At 39.8% G+C, this 18,838-nt stretch overlaps 1 pseudogene; it reads right to left on the bottom strand.

The window, feature by feature from the left end:
- Positions 1 to 390: 390 nt before the first annotated feature.
- LOC139463543 (thialysine N-epsilon-acetyltransferase-like) lies at positions 391 to 17,709 on the bottom strand (annotated as a pseudogene).
- Positions 17,710 to 18,838: the final 1,129 nt, after the last annotated feature.

Below are 18,838 nucleotides of genomic sequence, written 5' to 3'. Positions count from 1 at the left end.
CTTCATCATTCTTCCGGTTGCATTACTAAATGGCTGCACCGGATGTAAACATGTCCTTGTCATGTGACCACATGGCTCAAGGTGATTGGCTAAAAGCTGTTGCTGTGGAATCCATAGAACCCGTACCTTGAGCCCCCTATTTTACAATTTGTAAAAAGCCGGGTGTTCAGAACTGGGGCAAAATATCAAGCCTCTACATATATTTACAAATCATTGTTGCATTTACTCTTACTGATGTACTGTCTAATGTGCTCCCCCAACACGTCTATACGAAGAGTAACACCACATATGAACCTGTTCAACACACTGTGAATGATGTGTGTAAGGAACATTCGTCACTTCACACATGACTGAACACGGAATTCCTGAAGGGGGTGTCATGTCTGCATGTTACTGTTTGTTTACTGTGTGAGTTGCTACTACAGATCTCATGGCATTAATATCAAGCCTGAACACCAGCCAACCTTTGCCCTTAGACATATCCACAGCTCCCAACTTCTTGTAGAACTTTATTGCCTGTACGTTCCAATCGTGGGCTATGCACTCTATTTCCCTGCATCCCTTCGCTAGGGCAACCTGAAGGATGAAGAAGACATTATGATGTTAACAAGTTAAGCACGATGCCCAGTGATCCTATGTCCCCGCTTCCCTGCGACCTTAATAACCCGAATCAAATAAATACCAAGGGGGAAATAGACATATATAACTCACTGAAACAGACTGCTGTATTTCCTGGAATTATTCGTATTCACGTCCGTGGGTTTCACTAATCATAGAAAGTGTTAAACATTTGTACATCATGTGCACATTTTGTGCTTTCCTCTACAATAAGCTGGCACAATGTGATATCACTGAAGTGATAAACACAATGCAGAGATAGTGGGGGCATAGTTCATGAAGCACACTGAGATAACACACATATATCATTCATCAGTATGTCTACAGTGCGTAAGTGAGTATTGTTTTACTACAGTCGTTTACACTACGTAGGCGATTTTTGAGCTGATACATGAATTCATCCCAGATATCTACTTGAGCCTAACGTGATTATGTTGTCGACGCTTATCTGTTTGTTGAAGTCTGCGTCCTTGATCGTTTATAATAAAGGTGAATCTGGGACAGATTCACTCACTCACTCACTCACTCGTAGGGTGATGGACAAAAGAACGCAACTCTGCAAATCGCAGTACATAGAATACTGAGCCATGGACACCTCACTATTTGATGGGTCAGTATCTGCGGCTGGGATAATTTCATAGCAATTTGTACCTGCGTGTGCGTACATTCCAGTCACCGTTGAATATTTACTCGCAATAACTGTGTAACACGTCACGGATGCAGTACGGTGTTGAAGTTGAAGGTGTCTGCCATTACTGTTACCTTGGTTGCATGGGCCCAAAGTGCCGAGCCCGTCCCTTGCGTCCTGCAGGTTTGACGAACATAAATTTCCTGTACAGTCATCATTCGGCCTGCGGAGGTGCTGTACGCCCAGAAGTACAACAAGAACCCTACCAGTGCTGGCTTATCTGAAAGCAGGCAGAGTATAACAATTATGCAGTGATATGAAAGTGAAATGGACTTAGAACCCAGGTCTTAAACCTGACGGGTTAACTCTTTAAGCACTAGGCTACCCTAGCGCCCCACAACGACTTGAAATACCACGGATACCAAGTGTTTATCAAGGAAGAAATAGTCAACACTCAAGTTGCACAATACCAAAGCTGGGCTCACGTGAACGTCGGTGAGAAAACAAATAACGCCGCTTTAAACATGTTTTGAATAAGATGTCGATTTCGGACAAGGAGGCAATGTTCCGAGTAATAACATAACATCTAAAGATATATTTCTCGTTGAAAGATCCAAAATGAGAATTTCATTTGAACACAGTTGATGAGTCAAGTGTGGAAAATGTCACAACACACGTCTCAAAGTCACGTTAGTACCGGGTATGTCCACCGTGAGCGTCAATACACGCTAGTACACGTCTACGGGATGATGACGTCAGACGTCTGATGACGTTGAGGGGATGCGTTGCCATTCATGGAGGAGGCATTGTTCCAATTCCTGGAGGTTAACTGGAGGCACAAGGCGATTCCTGACTTTGCGGCCGAGCATGTTCCAGGTGTGTTCGATTGGGTTCATGTCCCGTGAACATGCCGGCCATGGTAAAACGTGAATGTTGGCGTTTGCTAGGAAGTTCTGGGTCAGCCTTGCCGTGTGAGGCCTCGCATTATCGTGCTGGATAAAATGTTACCATTAGGCTGTTGTTGGATGAATTGCACCACAACTGGTTGTAAGATGTCATCACGATAACGCTGCGCATTCAGGTTTCCTCCAATAACGACGAGTGTCGTTTTGACGTCACCGCAGATTCCAACCCAAACCATGAAACCTCCGCCTCCATATGGCCTGACTTGATGGATGCAGTTCGGTGCCAAACGTTCACCTACTCTTCGGTACACACGCTGCCGGCCGTCGTTTCTGAAGATGCAAAATCTGCTTTCGTCAGAAAACATGACACGTGCCCAGTTCCACCGTTGCCACCGCCGAAGTCGCCTGGCCCATATCCGTCTGTTGAGTCGATGTTGAGGTGTCAGGAACGCTCCACGGTAGGGGCGACGTGCTCGGATACCATGTGCCCGCAGTCTCCTGTACACGGTTTGTCGACTTATCACGTGTCCTAGTGCCGTCTGTGCCGTTAACATCGCCGTTACGAAGCGGTACCCGGATGTGGCGGTCTTCAATAGGCGTGGTCACCTGTGGTCTCCCAGTTCTCGGCCTGTCTGCTCTCCGACCTGTTGGCGCAACCTCTGCATTAACCTGGTGACGGTTATGCTCGCGCATCCCAACCTTCTGGCCAGGTCGCGGTGCGTAGCTCCCTGTTGGAGCATTCCTACGGCTCTCTCTCTCTCTCAATCGCTGTCAAACGTGGCATTTCTTTTGTGTGTTTTTTGTTGCTGTGATCCCAACGTGTCGCGTCAGCAGTTTTATACAGAAGATATGCACGTGCATTTCGTGTTACGGGACGGAGCGTCATTTGGGCAAAATGCATGCTTTTTTCTCAATTGATCAAATGTTCCCGGTTTTATCGACCGATTACGTTTGGTTTGGAACGTAGGGTACGCAAAAGTACCTTTTCAGACGAAAATTAACTCTTCATAATAAAATATTTAGAAAATTGTGTGGTATCGTTTCTTTTGGACATTAGTTGTTTTTTTTTCATTCCTCTGGACATTGTCTCCATCATAGTATAGTCACATTAACCTTAAAACAATTGACACCATAAGATGGTAAGTTCCAGTCAAATGTGTGTGTGTAAACAGACACATCGGAAATCTAAGAATACTAACCTAGGAATACTGAGGCTAGATTCAGATCATTACATGGAAAGGGTGTAATCCAACATTACACCTTTTCAAACGATGACCTTGTAAACACTGAAATATAGTGAGTGAGTGAGTTGGGTTTAACGCTGCATTTAACAGTATTTCAGTTATATCATGGTGGGAGGAAGCCCGAAGTGATGCAGGCCTCAGCCGGTTACCACTTCGGTGAAACCCACGAGCATGGGTATGGCGCTGACAAACCTAAAAAAATGATCGCGGTTTCATCATACAATCATAGGTTTCTGGCGTACCCAAGAGAGGCAACTGTGCGGCGCCTCAGACGACTGGATCCTACGACTGGGTAGGCCCATGGGCAGGCCCATGGGCGAGAATATGTTCCTTTACTTAAAACTCATGGTTTTGTTTCGCAAATACATTTAATGTATTCATTCAAGTACCATGACACAAAATTTAACTCATTTTAACTTAATTCAACGATTTTATAGCGATATTGAAATATTTCGCCCATGGGCGAGAAAAAGGTTTGGCCCATGGGCGAGAATATGTTCCTGTACTTAAAACTCATGATTTTGTTTCGCAAATACATTAAATGTATTTATTGAAGTATCATGACACAAAATTTAACTCATTTTAACTTAATTCAACGATTTTATAGCGATATTGAAATATTTCGCCCATGGGCGAGAAAAAGGTTTGGCCCATGGGCGAGAATATGTTCCTTTACTTAAAACTCATGTTTTTGTTTCGCAAATACATTTAATGTATTCATTCAAGTACCATGACACAAAGTTTAACTCATTTTAACTTAATTCAACGATTTTATAGCGATATTGAAATATTTCGCCCATGGGCGAGAAAAAGGTTTGGCCCATGGGCAGGCCCATTGGCGAGAACATGTTCCTTTACTCAAAACTCATGTTTTTGTTTCGCAAATACATTAAATGTATTTATTCAAGTATCATGACATTGTCACTTTTGGTATGAAAATGGTAACAGTTCAGAAAAAACAACAGCCTTCTTATGATAATTCTCATTAGTACGTTGTATCTAATTACAGTGTCGGCCTTATTTACAGGTGATTCTACAATACCTGCTCTCGGTCAATTACGATCTACCACACCACGCGTGAATAAACAGTTATGCAGGTGTTGCTGTGGGCAAATACCTAGCCTGAAAATGTTTATTTTTTTTAGGATACATGTTTTACAAATGTTCGTTGATATGTTGATATATTAAGCACAAAGACAAAAAAATGTTTATGAAAGATGAATTAGTGCCTTGATATATTCATCGAGATGTGTATAATCGTTTAATGGGGTCATTCAATAAACGTATGTTTGGAGGAGATATCAAAGGAGCCGCCCAATATACACAGTGTCGTCCGGTGAACTACCACCCCACCCTGTCCATTAGAGTTATGTAATCGGTACACAAATATATTTGATGCGGTGTCAGTGCGGAAGGAGTTTGAATTACGTCCGCCACTTGCCACAGAAATCCTCAAAGTATAGAAACAATAAACAAGGTCAATCCGTACTAATTACCTAGTGACGCACGTAACAACGACTGTCAATAGGGAAAATGGTGAAAACAAATTGAAATAGATTTTAATAAAACATTATTGTACTAAATAACTCGCAAAAGCGGTGCCTAAAATTGTTTGGCCGTGTTATGTGTGTTGTAAACTGACGAATAGCAAGTAATTGTCATGCTGTACGCATGGTTCCATATACAAATTCAGTTATACAACCGGTATGCAACTGAGAACTGAGATACCAAGTACAACCTGCATTCACACACGGAAGCAATATACTTGTGTGTATGCCCTCTCCTCTAAAAAATGTATCACTAAAGTATTTGCATTGTAATAAATATAGTAATGATAAAACTTGGTAATTTGGTAAACTCCGACAGATATGATTTTTTTACACCTTTGATTGATACGGATTACGTACCTGTAGTCTCGTCACTGTCTCTAATGTATCTGCTTGTAAGAAATTTCAAATGTCTTGTTATAGCACTGTTCCTAAAATACGACGTTTCTGCCGGTCGTAAGTTCATTGTTTGACTGAGCACACTCTTGTCGGGGTTGCGATATTTTCTTCTCTTTGTTGGCAGCCTGCCACCGGTCTGAATTTTGAGAAAGGTCTCAGCATGGGACTGTTAATTACTTCTTAATGATGTCTACAAGCTTACAAACTTGTAGATGTTGGGTGCGGTTAGGACCAAACTTTTTCAGCTCAGAGTGTTAGTGGTCCTGGAACCCATAGTGTCAAACAGGTTCTGCACAAAACGTCCATCAGATTCTACTGTTCAGCAACATTGTCACTGAATTTCAGAACTCTGGCATGATATAATAATCAAGGATTTCGAAGGTGAACAAGGGGAAAGGCAGACGCACGTGGATTTACCCTCAGGTTATTATTGTCTGGAGTTCACATTTTGGGGCATTTCATATACTAATTGAAAAGAGTTCACCTGCACATGTCCACTTTAGTGATACAGACTGTAACCAAAAATGCAATGAGCCGTAGCTCTTAATCCCTTATAACAACGGTAACAACAACCAGGGTGGGGACACAGTAAGGTTAAACCGTGTCCAACAGACAATCTGAGGTGGCTATCTCCCATCAAGTCAGCTCTGTTTTTAAGCGCATAGTTATGTTTTTACATATTGAAATAAAAGGAATTTAAAAAATTATATTTAACAAACCTACACATTACCAAATACAAAACTTTATAACCCTTTCTAGACTTCGTTCCAATTAACCTGGATCATTCAACTCGCTCGCGAAGGTCGTATGCGACTTTAAAGTGAATACGTCTACAGTGTACAAGTAACTTTTAACTGTATCATATATACTCATGATAAGCAATTATTTTCGTTCCTAATTCGAATGAGCACATTCTGAGGCTAAATCTGCAAAAGGACAGATAAAATATTTCTTTGTACAATGCAAACGATACAAACGTAGCGGCTGAGACAATGATTTAATAATCTGCAATATATCAAGTGTTCTCGTTCAATCTATTGTACATATTGAAGTGATTGTAAAGTTTCAAGGAGTACTAAAATGTTGTGGTATTATGAATGTATTTAGAATATGAATAGCGAAAAACAGTCACCATATCGGATGTACATGTATAACTTGTCTTCCAACACCACGCTTGTGCCGAGGCCTATGGTCATAAAACTAATCGGTCCCATAAAAGGAGCAAATAGTTTCGCAGATACTTCTTGCTATGGTTCACTCCCAATTGTCAGACGACCTAAACCTCAGTCAGACCAGTCAAGTGTGACCAGCGTACCTGCCTGGTTTTGGCTCCTAATTACTGAACTGCCCAATACTGTCATACTGTGGGCAGAGTAAGCGGCCTCGTTGAGTGATACAGACTAACCAGATTATGATTGTGTTTGTAAGTTGCGTTTAATCTGTGTCGGGTTGCAGTTGTTTTATTAGTCAAGACTAGGGGTAGTTTTTTCAATGAAACCTTTTAGCCGTTGAGTTTGTTTAGCATTCATTTCATTAAATACATTGTTAGGTAGAATAATAACACGTTATATGGATTAAACATCTCCCTAATCTGAGTATAATCTCGCATGTACTCTAAGTTCCGTATTATATTACTTTCCGGAGACACTGAGTATAATTTTTTAGTTGGCATTGTATGCTGTCTGATGACTTTACACAAATCCCTGTATTCAATAGACCCGTGAAGATCTTCAACAAACCATTCTTGGCGTAAAAGGGCGACAGCGCTTGTCGTAAGAAGCGACTACCGGGATCGGGTGGTCAGGCTCGCTGACTTGGTTGATGCATGTCATCGTATCCAAATTGCGTGGATCGATGCACATGATGTCAATCACTGGATTGTCTGGTCCAGACTCGATTATTTACAGACCGCCGCCATACAGCTGAAATATTGCTAAGTGTGGCGTTATACAACTAACAAACAAACAAAACACAAAAAGAGAAAGTGTATGAGTACTAAAACTTGCAATAGATATGCGTACCCTACGTACACCCATGAGTCCCATTCGACAGTCTACAACACACGAATAACTGTCAAACAAGTTTGGGTACCCCTTCTGTTCAGGCAAGTTATTTAGTTCGATAATTTTGTATTAAAATCCTTTTCAATTTGTTTTCATCCTTTTTCCCTATTCCATGCATGTTTATGTTGCTACATCTTATTGCTCATGTTTCCAAGTATTGTAAAACACTTTAATGTTTCTCCTTCTTAATCTAACGTTATAACATTTCCGGTCATTGCCATCATCTAATACACAAGAGATGATACCAAGACATATTTTATTCGTTTTTATGGTCTATGCGGTCTTACAATTGATTTTATTAGTCTTTAAATCTTATGTCTAGTAAATATTTTCACAAACAGGGCTGTTAACTGATATAAGGAATGTGACATCCAGTTGAAGACTGAATACGACGTACGTTAGTCTGGTAACGACATTTCTACAATATTTTTTTGAATAAACCGTTAATACGCCAGTTGTGACAGGGATGATGGTATGGTAGATGTAGCAGACATATTGACAGCCGTTGTTACGCGAGTCACTAGGTTATTAGTACGGCATTGGCCTTGTTGATTGGCACTATACTTTCTGTGGCCACTGGCGGACGTAATTCAAACTCCTTCCACACTGACATCGCACCAAATATATTTGTGTACCGATTACATAACTCTTACTGACAGGGCGGGGTGGTAGTTCACGCGAAACGGACGACACTGTGTATATTGAGCGGCTCCTTTGATATCGCCTCACAACATACTTTTAATGAATGACCAATTAAACGATGATACACATCAGGATCGCGGAGAAAATACAAGCTTCGTTCGCGTTGAATATATATATCAAGGCACAAATTCATCTTTCATAAACATTTTGTGTCTTGGTGCTTAATATATCCACATATCAACGAAAATATGTAATACATGTATCCACAAAAATATACATGTACAGGCTAGGTATTTGCCCACAGCAACACCTGCATAACTGTTTATTCACGTGTGGTGTGGCATATTGTAATTGACCGACAACAAGTATTGTAGAATCACCTGTAAATAAGGCCGACACTGTAATTAGACACAACGTACTAATAAGAATATGAAAATTATCATAAGAAGGCTGTTACGTTTTTCTGAACTATTACCATTTTCATACCAAAAGTGACAATGCAATTTTAAAGTTGCTTTAGTGTCACAATATTCACTCACGTTTTCCTCAATCGCATTGAAACATAATTCCTACTGGTCAGTTCGACACTGCTTGTAATTAAATAATTATTTCGAGATTTCGTTAGAATGTAAGATATTCAGCCAAACGTTATGCAATAAAAGACGAATAGTTTCTTTCCATTAAAATACGCGCACGCGTACCTGTCACGTAATTGCACAGTGGGATGTATCAACGGGTCATTAAATGGGAAATGAAATAGAAACTAACTAAAATTTAATGTTGTACACGCACATGAATTCGTATGATAAACTGCCAAAACGTTTTGAGAGATAAGGCCGGGTTCATTAAAGATGTTGGGTGCAGTCAGGACCAAACTTTTTCAGCTCAGAGTGTTAGTGGTCCTGGAACCCATAGTGTCAAACAGGTTCTGCACAATACGTCCATCAGATTCTACTGTTCAGCAACATTGTCACTGTATTTCAGAACTCTGGCATGACATAATAATCAAGGATTTCGAAGGCAAAACCTTTTCTCGCCCATGGGCGAAATATTTCAATAAATCTGTAAAATAGCTGAATTGAGTAAAATTGAGTAACATTATGTGCCATGAAAATAGTAAGAACACCTGCATGTATTTGCGAAACAAAAACATAAGTTTTAAGTAAAGGAAAATATGCTCGCCCATGAGCCAAACCCTTTTCTCGCCCATGGGCGAAATATTTCAATATCGCTATAAAATCGTTGAATTAAGTTAAAATGAGTTAAATTTTGTGTCATGATACTTAAATAAATACATTTAATGTATTTGCGAAACAAAAACATGAGTTTTGAGTAAAGGAACATATTCTTGCCCATGGGCCTACCCATGGGCCAGACCATGGGCGACATAGTCTAAATATTGAGTTTTTGAACATTTTTTTTTCATTTTTTCATTAAATTTTGTGTCATGATACTTCAATGAATACATTTAATGTATTTGCGAAACAAAATCATGAGTTTTAAGTAAAGGAACATATTCTCGCCCATGGGCCTGCCCATGGGCCAAACCCTTTTCTCACCCATGGGCGAAATATTTCAATATCGCTATAAAATCGTTGAATTAAGTTAAAATGAGTTAAATTTTGTGTCATGATACTTAAATAAATACATTTAATGTATTTGCGAAACAAAATCATGAGTTTTAAGTAAAGGAACATATTCTCGCCCATGGGCCAAACCTTTTTCTCGCCCATGGGCGAAATATTTCAATATCGCTATAAAAACGTTTTGAGAGATAAGGCCGGGTTCATTAAAGATGTTGGGTGCAGTTAGGACCAAACTTTTTCAGCTCAGAGTGTTAGTGGTCCTGGAACCCATAGTGTCAAACAGGTTCTGCACAATACGTCCATCAGATTCTACTGTTCAGCAACATTGTCACTGTATTTCAGAACTCTGGCATGATATAATAATCAAGGATTTCGAAGGCAAAACCTTTTCTCGCCCATGGGCGAAATATTTCAATAAATCTGTAAAATAGCTGAATTGAGTAAAATTGAGTAACATTATGTGCCATGAAAATAGTAAGAACACCTGCATGTATTTCCGAAGCAAAAACATAAGTTTTAAGTAAAGGAAAATATGCTCGCCCATGGGCCAAACCCTTTTCTCGCCCATGGGCGAAATATTTCAATATCGCTATAAAATCGTTGAATTAAGTTAAAATGAGTTAAATTTTGTGTCATGATACTTAAATAAATAAATTTAATGTATTTGCGAAACAAAAACATGAGTTTTGAGTAAAGGAACATATTCTCGCCCATGGGCCTACCCATGGGCCAGACCATGGGCGACATAGTCTAAATATTGAGTTTTTGAACATTTTTTTTTCATTTTTTCATTAAATTTTGTGTCATGTTACTTCAATGAATACATTTAATGTATTTGCGAAACACAATCATGAGTTTTAAGTAAAGGAACATATTCTCGCCCATGGGCCTGCCCATGGGCCAAACCTTTTTCTCGCCCATGGGCGAAATATTTCAATATCGCTATAAAATCGTTGAATTAAGTTAAAATGAGTTAAATTTTGTGTCATGATACTTCAATAAATACATTTAATGTATTTGCGAAACAAAATCATGAGTTTTAAGTACAGGAACATATTCTCGCCCATGGGCCAAACCTTTTTCTCGCCCATGGGCGAAATATTTCAATATCGCTATAAAATCGTTGAATTAAGTTAAAATGAGTTAAATTTTGTGTCATGATACTTGAATAAATACATTAAATGTATTTGCGAAACAAAAACATGAGTTTTAAGTAAAGGAACATATTCTCGCCCATGGGCCAGACATAGTCTAAATATTGAGATTTTAAACAATTTTTTTTTCATTTTTTCTTCCTTGGTATGTTCCCATGAAAACGGCATGTTTAATTTTGTAAATACCTTTAACCGAGACTGGGCAAAGAGCGTAGAGTTTCTGGACTTTTGGGTTTCCAGAATTAAAATGGGACGTGTTTGTGGCTTTTAAAAGTCTGTCTTTTATAGCCCTATTCTGCATGTTTCCCGTGAAACAAAACACGTTTTCCATGATACGCAAGCGATTTCTTGCGTTTTGGCGTTGTCGCTCACAAAAAATTTAGGAATGTGTTTTGACGAGCTGTTCTTCTTCATGCTTCGTCCAGAACGTCGTATATTACTCATTCAATTATATATTTTCATATGACATAAGCCCGGATACAAATACATCCATTTTCATGGTGGTGCGTTTTCAATACTGTTCAGTATATATAAAAACCTAAACTGCCGAGGAAAAGAAAACTCCCCAACCAAGATTGTTTGTTCCTAAGATCAAAACAGGTCTAATATCCAGGAATTTGAATGTACATATATTTTCAACATCATTAGAAGATGGGCATGAGAATAAAGTTGGCATAACATTTACCCTGTTGTAGTTTGAGATGCATCAGTTGTTCGGATAAAGGGTTTGTTGTGGTATATGCAAGGGTGGGGGCTGTTGCAAGGGCTTGTTTTGCCTTTTTGAATGCCTGTTGACAATTATTGGACCATTCAAAAGGCTTGTCTTTTTTTCAGAAGGTTGCCAGATGCCAGAAAAAAAATTGCTACAAATTTGCGATAATACGAGGCCACTCCTAAGAAATGACCCCCGTCATGGACATTTTTAGGGAGAGGAATCTGTGTGAGTAAATCTATTTTTGAAGGATTGACATATAGATTGCTGAAGATGTGCCGAAGATATGCCCTAAGTAGGTAACCTTTGTTTTAACACAAATATACATTTGCTTGGTTTTAGAGTAAGTCCCTCTTCTTTGGCCATTTAGGATACTGTCTTGTTGTGATTCAAATGTTTTGTTCAAAACGTTTTAGAAACTTTTATAATGGCATCTACATACACTCTTAAAAAAAGAAACGCAAAGGTAGATCATTAGTAAATTTATTGTAACTAATAAAGTCGATACATTTAATTTGATATCATAGACACAAATATGAAATTGTGGAGCTCGATAGTCACATGTAGTCGTTGTACAAAGGCATTGACAACTGTTCATTGTCATGTCAAATAAGGCCAAAAGGTTACGCTGAACTCAGTATCTCGTGTGACCACCACAGGTGTACTGTATACTTGTACGTTCAACATTGTCATTATTTTAAAAATGTTTTTGAGGACAAAAGCTCCACAACGTTCTGGGATATTGTTGTTGTGCAAACCACTTAAATAGGTCTTATAAACTTCATTTATCCAAACTATCTAATTCCAAAGTGTACAGACATTTTATCTCCTTTGTCTGTTAAATGTATACATTCAGCGTATACCCTCTAATCACAAACCCCCTCCGGGCGGGATCTTTAATTCCCAACGCTCTCTATAAATGTAAATAAAATGTTCCTGATGTTGTCGGATCTTATGTATGTACATGTACGTGGGACTGACACGGATTGTACGGCTAGTCGTGGCCTATAGCTATCGGCCAAGGCAACCGCCCCACCAAGTTCGTACGTACGTTTACATCTCAAGTTATGTATGTACCTTCATTCAGAATCTTAGTAATTGAAAAGAATATTCCTCCAGTAGTTTTGAGTACAAACGTGTGACGACGACTAGTTTTCTGTCAATTTTAAAGAAACTTCACATTGGGGTTTTGCTTCACATGGTTTTGTTAAAAATTGTCTTTTATTTAAAAAAATGCTTTATTATACTCCTATTTTAATTGTTCTGTTTTACAATCACCCATAGTTGTAAAGTTATGTTTTAGTGAAGAGTGAGAACCTGTTAACATGCTTACCATAGTTTGAAATGTGCAATAAAGAAAGATCTCAGCTAAATATGAAAATAAACTCCTTCTCACCATCTCCCGACGGTTTCTCTTCTGCCACGATACATTGAAAGAACTTGTCTTCACCGAAGCCATCGTTCTTCAGAGCTGAAAAGGAACCTCTAGACATAAGTGATATCAAAACAATAAAAATGTTCTAAATATCATAAAATATATACAAAAAAACTTTCGGCGTTCGTCCATATCATCATTTTTAAACTTGACGTAAACATCAACCTCGAAAAGTTCCTTATTTGTAAAGTTTACAGTATCGGTTGAGTTTGCTAAATTTCAATTAGCTATGTCTATATATAGAATCTCACCCGAGTGTGTCTTTTGATATCAAATTTATCATCACGAGAGAGAGAGAGAGAGAGAGAGAGAGAGAGAGAGAGAGAGAGAGAGAGAGAGAGAGAGAGAGAGAGAGTGTGTGTGTGTGTGTGTGTATGGCTGCTTGAAAGCGTTTTTGTTATAAAGTGTGAATGATGGTCAATGCCCCACGTTTGTGTTCCCTGCAACACCCACAACAAACATGTCTCATGTTAAATCTGACTAGGGTGAGTTGCTAAGAGTGTATTTGCAAAATGCTGGACAATATGGGTGACAGATGTTTTAGCAAGCAAGCCCAATAGGAGTTGCACTTAGGAGTTGCTATAGAAACTCACCCTCCTCCTCCAGCGTCATGTGGTCCAGGACCTTGAGATGTTCTTGGAGTTCCTGTAAATATTTAAAGAGTATTAGATCAATTGAATAATGTCCTTGATAATGTCAGTGTAGAAGAACTTCTGTTCGTTCCACTGACTAATACCCAAAATACATCAGTGTAATGTCAGCATTTGCGCTTGGGGGGAAGTGAAGGGAATTCAGCATTCAAACATGTGTGGGGCACTTTCACCGCTACCGGGAGAAAAGCAGCAGGGCGTTCCAATGTATTAATTACATTCATGGGCAGTGATCGTTAATGATAATCTCCTGCTGAGATGTTTGTGTGTGTGTGTGTGTGTGTGTGTGTGTGTGTGTGTGTGTGTGTGTGTGTGTGTGTTTGTGTGTCTATGTGTGTGTCTGTGTGTGTGTGACAGAGAGAGAGAGTAAGAGAGCGAGAGGGAGAGCGAGAGAGAGAGAGACACACACTGAGAGACAGAGACAGAGATTAAATGAGGATCGGGTGTTCTCAATGGGCGACTTGGTAGATTGTATGTCATCAAAGCGTTGGTCTTTGACTGACTGTAGCGTAGAACACACTCATTCATTTACTTGTATGGGGAATTGAATGTTCATCGTGATTGTTATTGGTGAACACGTAATAACTAAGGCTTTATGAGCCGTAGCTCTAATAGTATGATGAAAATATTTTTTTTAATATACTTATTCTTTCTGATTAATCCAGTTGGAAACAGATAGATTGTAGATGTGTTGAAATGTAACGTATCTACTAAATCGATTGATAAAATGTAGTACATGTACAACACATCTTACGAACAGCTCTTGACAGAACTCAGAACAATTTATATTATGAGTGTGTATCTTATGAACGCTATCTCTTCTGCCTCCTTTCTGGCGAACCGTTCCAACAAATATAGCTGTATGTACGCCGTTTCCTCAACCGTCTGGGGGTCTACTCGACTTAACCCATGCTATATGCATATGTGAAAACAAGGTTATAAAGATAAGAGCATAACTGATGAATGTTACTAATTAATTGTGCATAAATGTTATTTCTTAAAAGCAAAAGAAAATTGATATTGAACATATGTTCTTGTCCTCAGTATAAACAATCAAATGCATGACATTTGTATCAGTGATATTATCTACTGGAGACTAAACGTTTTTCTATATACTTCAGTGTTCAGTGTGATATATTATCTGGCAATATATACCAAGGTCACCTTTTACACAGATGAGTTGTGAAAGCTTGCATTTTTTTCATTTCCAGTTTGATATTAGTGATAATCTCTTTTCTACACTTTAGGCGTTCCTGGGCATTGCGCTTTCCTAATCATATTGACAAATATTCTCATTGTTATCAAACTGTCAGTTAATGACAAATGCGCGTAATAGTTTACAGCAGTTGCTACGGGTTAGATCATGTAAGTGCTGTAAATAAAAGTGACAAAAGAAATTCCAAAAGCAGATTCAATGTACGATTCCAACCAGATCATGAGCATGTGTTTATGACTCACTATCTAGTGGTGATGACACTTAGATTAGTAAACGATTCGCGAACTCGAGCATGCACAGCAAGGCATGGACAAGGTATTAAACAATCCGCATGCGTAGTGAGGGCGGTTGAATTCATGACTTCCGCTAAGTCTTGTAATCTAACGCACGAGAACTGACCAATGAAATCAGAGAAATAGACACGCCGGTAGACGCTGTTGCTTGATTGACAGTGTCAAGAAAGGGGATGATGAACTTGATAACATCATTGTCTCGCAGTAAATTCCGTTGTCAAATAACGACGTTATTTGTAGGGAAAACGAGAAAGCGAAAGTGAGAAAGCGTCCAAAAACGTCGTTTTTTCGTCCAATGACCATATTCGTGTTTGCAGTGCACATTCCAGTTATGAACTATGCTAGCGTCATCTTTCAACACAATGCCAACCCCCACACAGCATGTTACAATAGCAGCTCACCCCGTCTCTGTATTGCTGGATTATTTTAACCGACAGGGCACCCATGGAACGAGTTTGATCACTGATACGACAGGGTCATCCTGAACCACACCTACTGCAACAGCTTCACATAAACTACAGGCCACTTGTGATTCTCAGTTCATCCAAGGGTAGTACCTGACGCTAATGGCAGACACGCGAGAAATTTGTGTCCTTGACATTAAACCATATTCATTATAAAATCGTCATATTGAGGACGTGTCCACTGTTATCCTGTTATCAGTATGCCGTCGTTCATGAAGTGTTCCGATGTGCTGTAATTGTGGGGTTACATTCTTCCCATGAGGAACCTCTGGTAATGTGTTTTCCGTTGAGTAGGGGTACGGGTGGCCCAGTCGTGTAAGGCACTGCAATTCTCTGTGCGTCCCTTGGACACGCCAGCAACCTATGACCCTTGGTTCGAATCCCTGTTCGCCCCGATGTTTCTAGGTTTGTCAGCACCATACCCGTGCTCGTGGGTTGCACTAAAGTGGTAAACGCCTGAGACCTGCATCACTTTCCTCTCGCAGCAAGGTGGCACACCGTGATATAACTGAAATACTGTTCAAAGCGGCGTTAAACTCAACTCACTCACTCACTCACTCACTCCCTTTAAGGCGCACATATAATTAACATATCGGGGAGTGCAAATAGAATTTAGTGCACCCCATGAGGTAGGTGATACAGAGCACAGAGATTCATGGCAGGCGAGATCCCAAGCCGCATTGAGTTACCTTGTGTGCGTTGTCAGGTAGGTACGAGGGGTGTTCATTAAAGATATCCCCTGACCCACTTCTGATGAACCCAGTGGAATGAAACTTGGCATAGGTATTAGTCTTTCTCCACATAGGAACCACCAAGAGTTACACTTCTCCCATCGTTTTATGCGACTATGGAGACCTCGCATGTAAAAGCCCTCATTTTGCGTCTCAAACCAGGACTTGACTTCAGAAATCAGTGTTTCATCATCTGTGAAACGTTTTCCCTTCAAAAATGACTTCATGGTTGGAAAGAGGTGGAAGTCAGATGGTGCAAGGTCAGGAGAGTAAGGAGGATGTGGAAGGACCGCACTTGTGTCTGAACAACATGAGAGTTGTGTACTGGAGCATTGTCTTGCAGGAGACGGAAACCCTTGGTCAGCGTCCCGCAATTTCCGCAGCAGTGAAGCATAATAAGCTCCTGTAATTGTGGTAACCTTTGCCAAGAAATCCATCATCACTACTCCGTGCTGGTCCCAAAACACCGTGAGCATGACCTTGCCTGCAGAGGGTTGGACACCTGACTTCTTTGGGGGTGGTGACTCCACATGCTTCCATTGCATCGACTGAACTTTAGTCTCAGGATCATAGTGATGGACCCATGTTTCATCCTGTGTGATAAGTCTGTCAAAAAAGCTTGCCTGGTTTTTTTTGGCACATGTCCAAAAGATCCTTTGAGCAATTGACTCGTTCCTGCTTTTGGAAAGGTGTGAGCAACCTGGGAATCCATTGGGCAGACACCTTATGCATGTTCAAATTGTCATGGATGATTTTTTCCACAGACCCTACACTGATCTTGACATCTTGTGCTAACTGGCGAACAGTTATACGTCGGTCTGCCATAATGGCGGTCTCCACTTGGGTAGTGTCCTCATCAATGGCTGTATGGGGGCGACCAGGAATAGCAGCTGTTTCCACAGATGTCCGACCACACTTGGATTGGCGATGCCAGTGTTTAACAACGTCATATGATGGGGCATCTTCCACATAAAATGCTTTCAATTCATTGAAAGTTTCTTTTGGTGTGCGACCTTTCATATATAAAAACCTTATCACTGCTCGGTATTCTACTGGCTCCATTGTCACACCCTACTAGATCATAACACCTGTAAAAGTGGTAAGATTAATAGTTCGGTACTGCAAATTCAGACATAACCCACAGATACATGTATCATTACACATGTGAAATTTCGACCAAATATGAGAATCCTAAGTGGTTTAGGGGAAATCTTTAATGAACACCCCTCGTAGATAAGAAAGTGGTCCGCACTGACAATCTAATGTCTCGATGCAAACACGAGGAACAATCACAGTTGTCACCATTTGTTCTATTCAATTCAATTCCGAAACCCGCCATCACTTTAAAAATCTCACCTTTAACATTAGGAATATCTCGCCACTATCTTCAACTCAGGCATCTCTGATAATATAGTCCGACATTATACTGAGTCTTGAAATCCAACTGAGTCAACACAGAGATATGTGACCTACCAGGTCGCGTGGAGTGGCAGTCTATGTACACCCAGTAAGACGCCGCGGCTCACCGTTGCTTTTTTTTAGCAAGTAGGGTCATGTACAGACCTACAGTTGTGCCCATGCACATATCGGGGGAAAAAGCTTGGAATTAACTCACTCACTCATCACATACTGGCTGCGATCGGTCTTAACACAGACACATTGGCTACGTGCATATTTGGTGGGGCACACACAAAACGACGCTACTTGTCAATTCACATGACAGCCATCTTTATTCAGAGTGAATATAATAATAATAATAATAATAATAATAATAATATTACCCTAAAAATATAATACAAACATCATGAATATTTTTTGTAAAAACCATAATATAGCTTTCGTAGAGATTACACACAATTACATGACTTCATCTTATCATCTAGCACATTAGCACTAGCATGAATAAATCCTTAAACATAAATAGCAGGTTGTAAACTTTTTCTGAATAACTATATAAAATTGCCATTTGTTTATACTATGTGATTACATTTCATTCGCACAAAAACATTGATATGGCTCGAAGTGCTTTTCTTTTTCAATGCTGAAGCTCTTGATGCCACGGCTCCTAACCCATCAATGCCAAGATAATTAAATAAACTGATGGGTAAAAGACCTTTTAGCAGAGTTTCCAGGCATTACACTGGGACATTTGTTTGTGGATTATCAATATCCCGAAGAGTACACATGAAAGGCAAGCAACTTCTGTCTCCACTGCCTTAAAGCCATCATGTTTTAACACATGGAAAATTGCCATGGTAATTTTAACTAAAACGGCGCCGGCTAGACGACTAGCGACGTTAAAAAAACATTATATATTTCATCTAACGTGCCTCACCTCGTACAGGTTTCACTATTTAGGATCAAAATTTATACTGCGTTCGCTCTTACATTTCAAATAAATTAGGAAAGGGCTCCAAACAAAGTACAGCAGCCCCTCCCATTAACCATGGTGGGTCTAGCGGGTCGAGACCTCACGAAACCAAATTGAATGACCTGCTGGGAAAGCAGACTAAAATAAGTTTGGAGGAGTTGTCTTTCCTTGATGCCACTT

This window comes from Haliotis cracherodii, unplaced genomic scaffold (genome assembly GCF_022045235.1).
Source record: "Haliotis cracherodii isolate W230 unplaced genomic scaffold, xgHalCrac1.p SCAF_16, whole genome shotgun sequence".
Taxonomy (NCBI): domain Eukaryota; kingdom Metazoa; phylum Mollusca; class Gastropoda; order Lepetellida; family Haliotidae; genus Haliotis; species Haliotis cracherodii.
The sequence above is the reverse complement of the archived record's forward strand: the minus strand, read 5'-3'. Positions and strand labels throughout refer to the sequence as shown.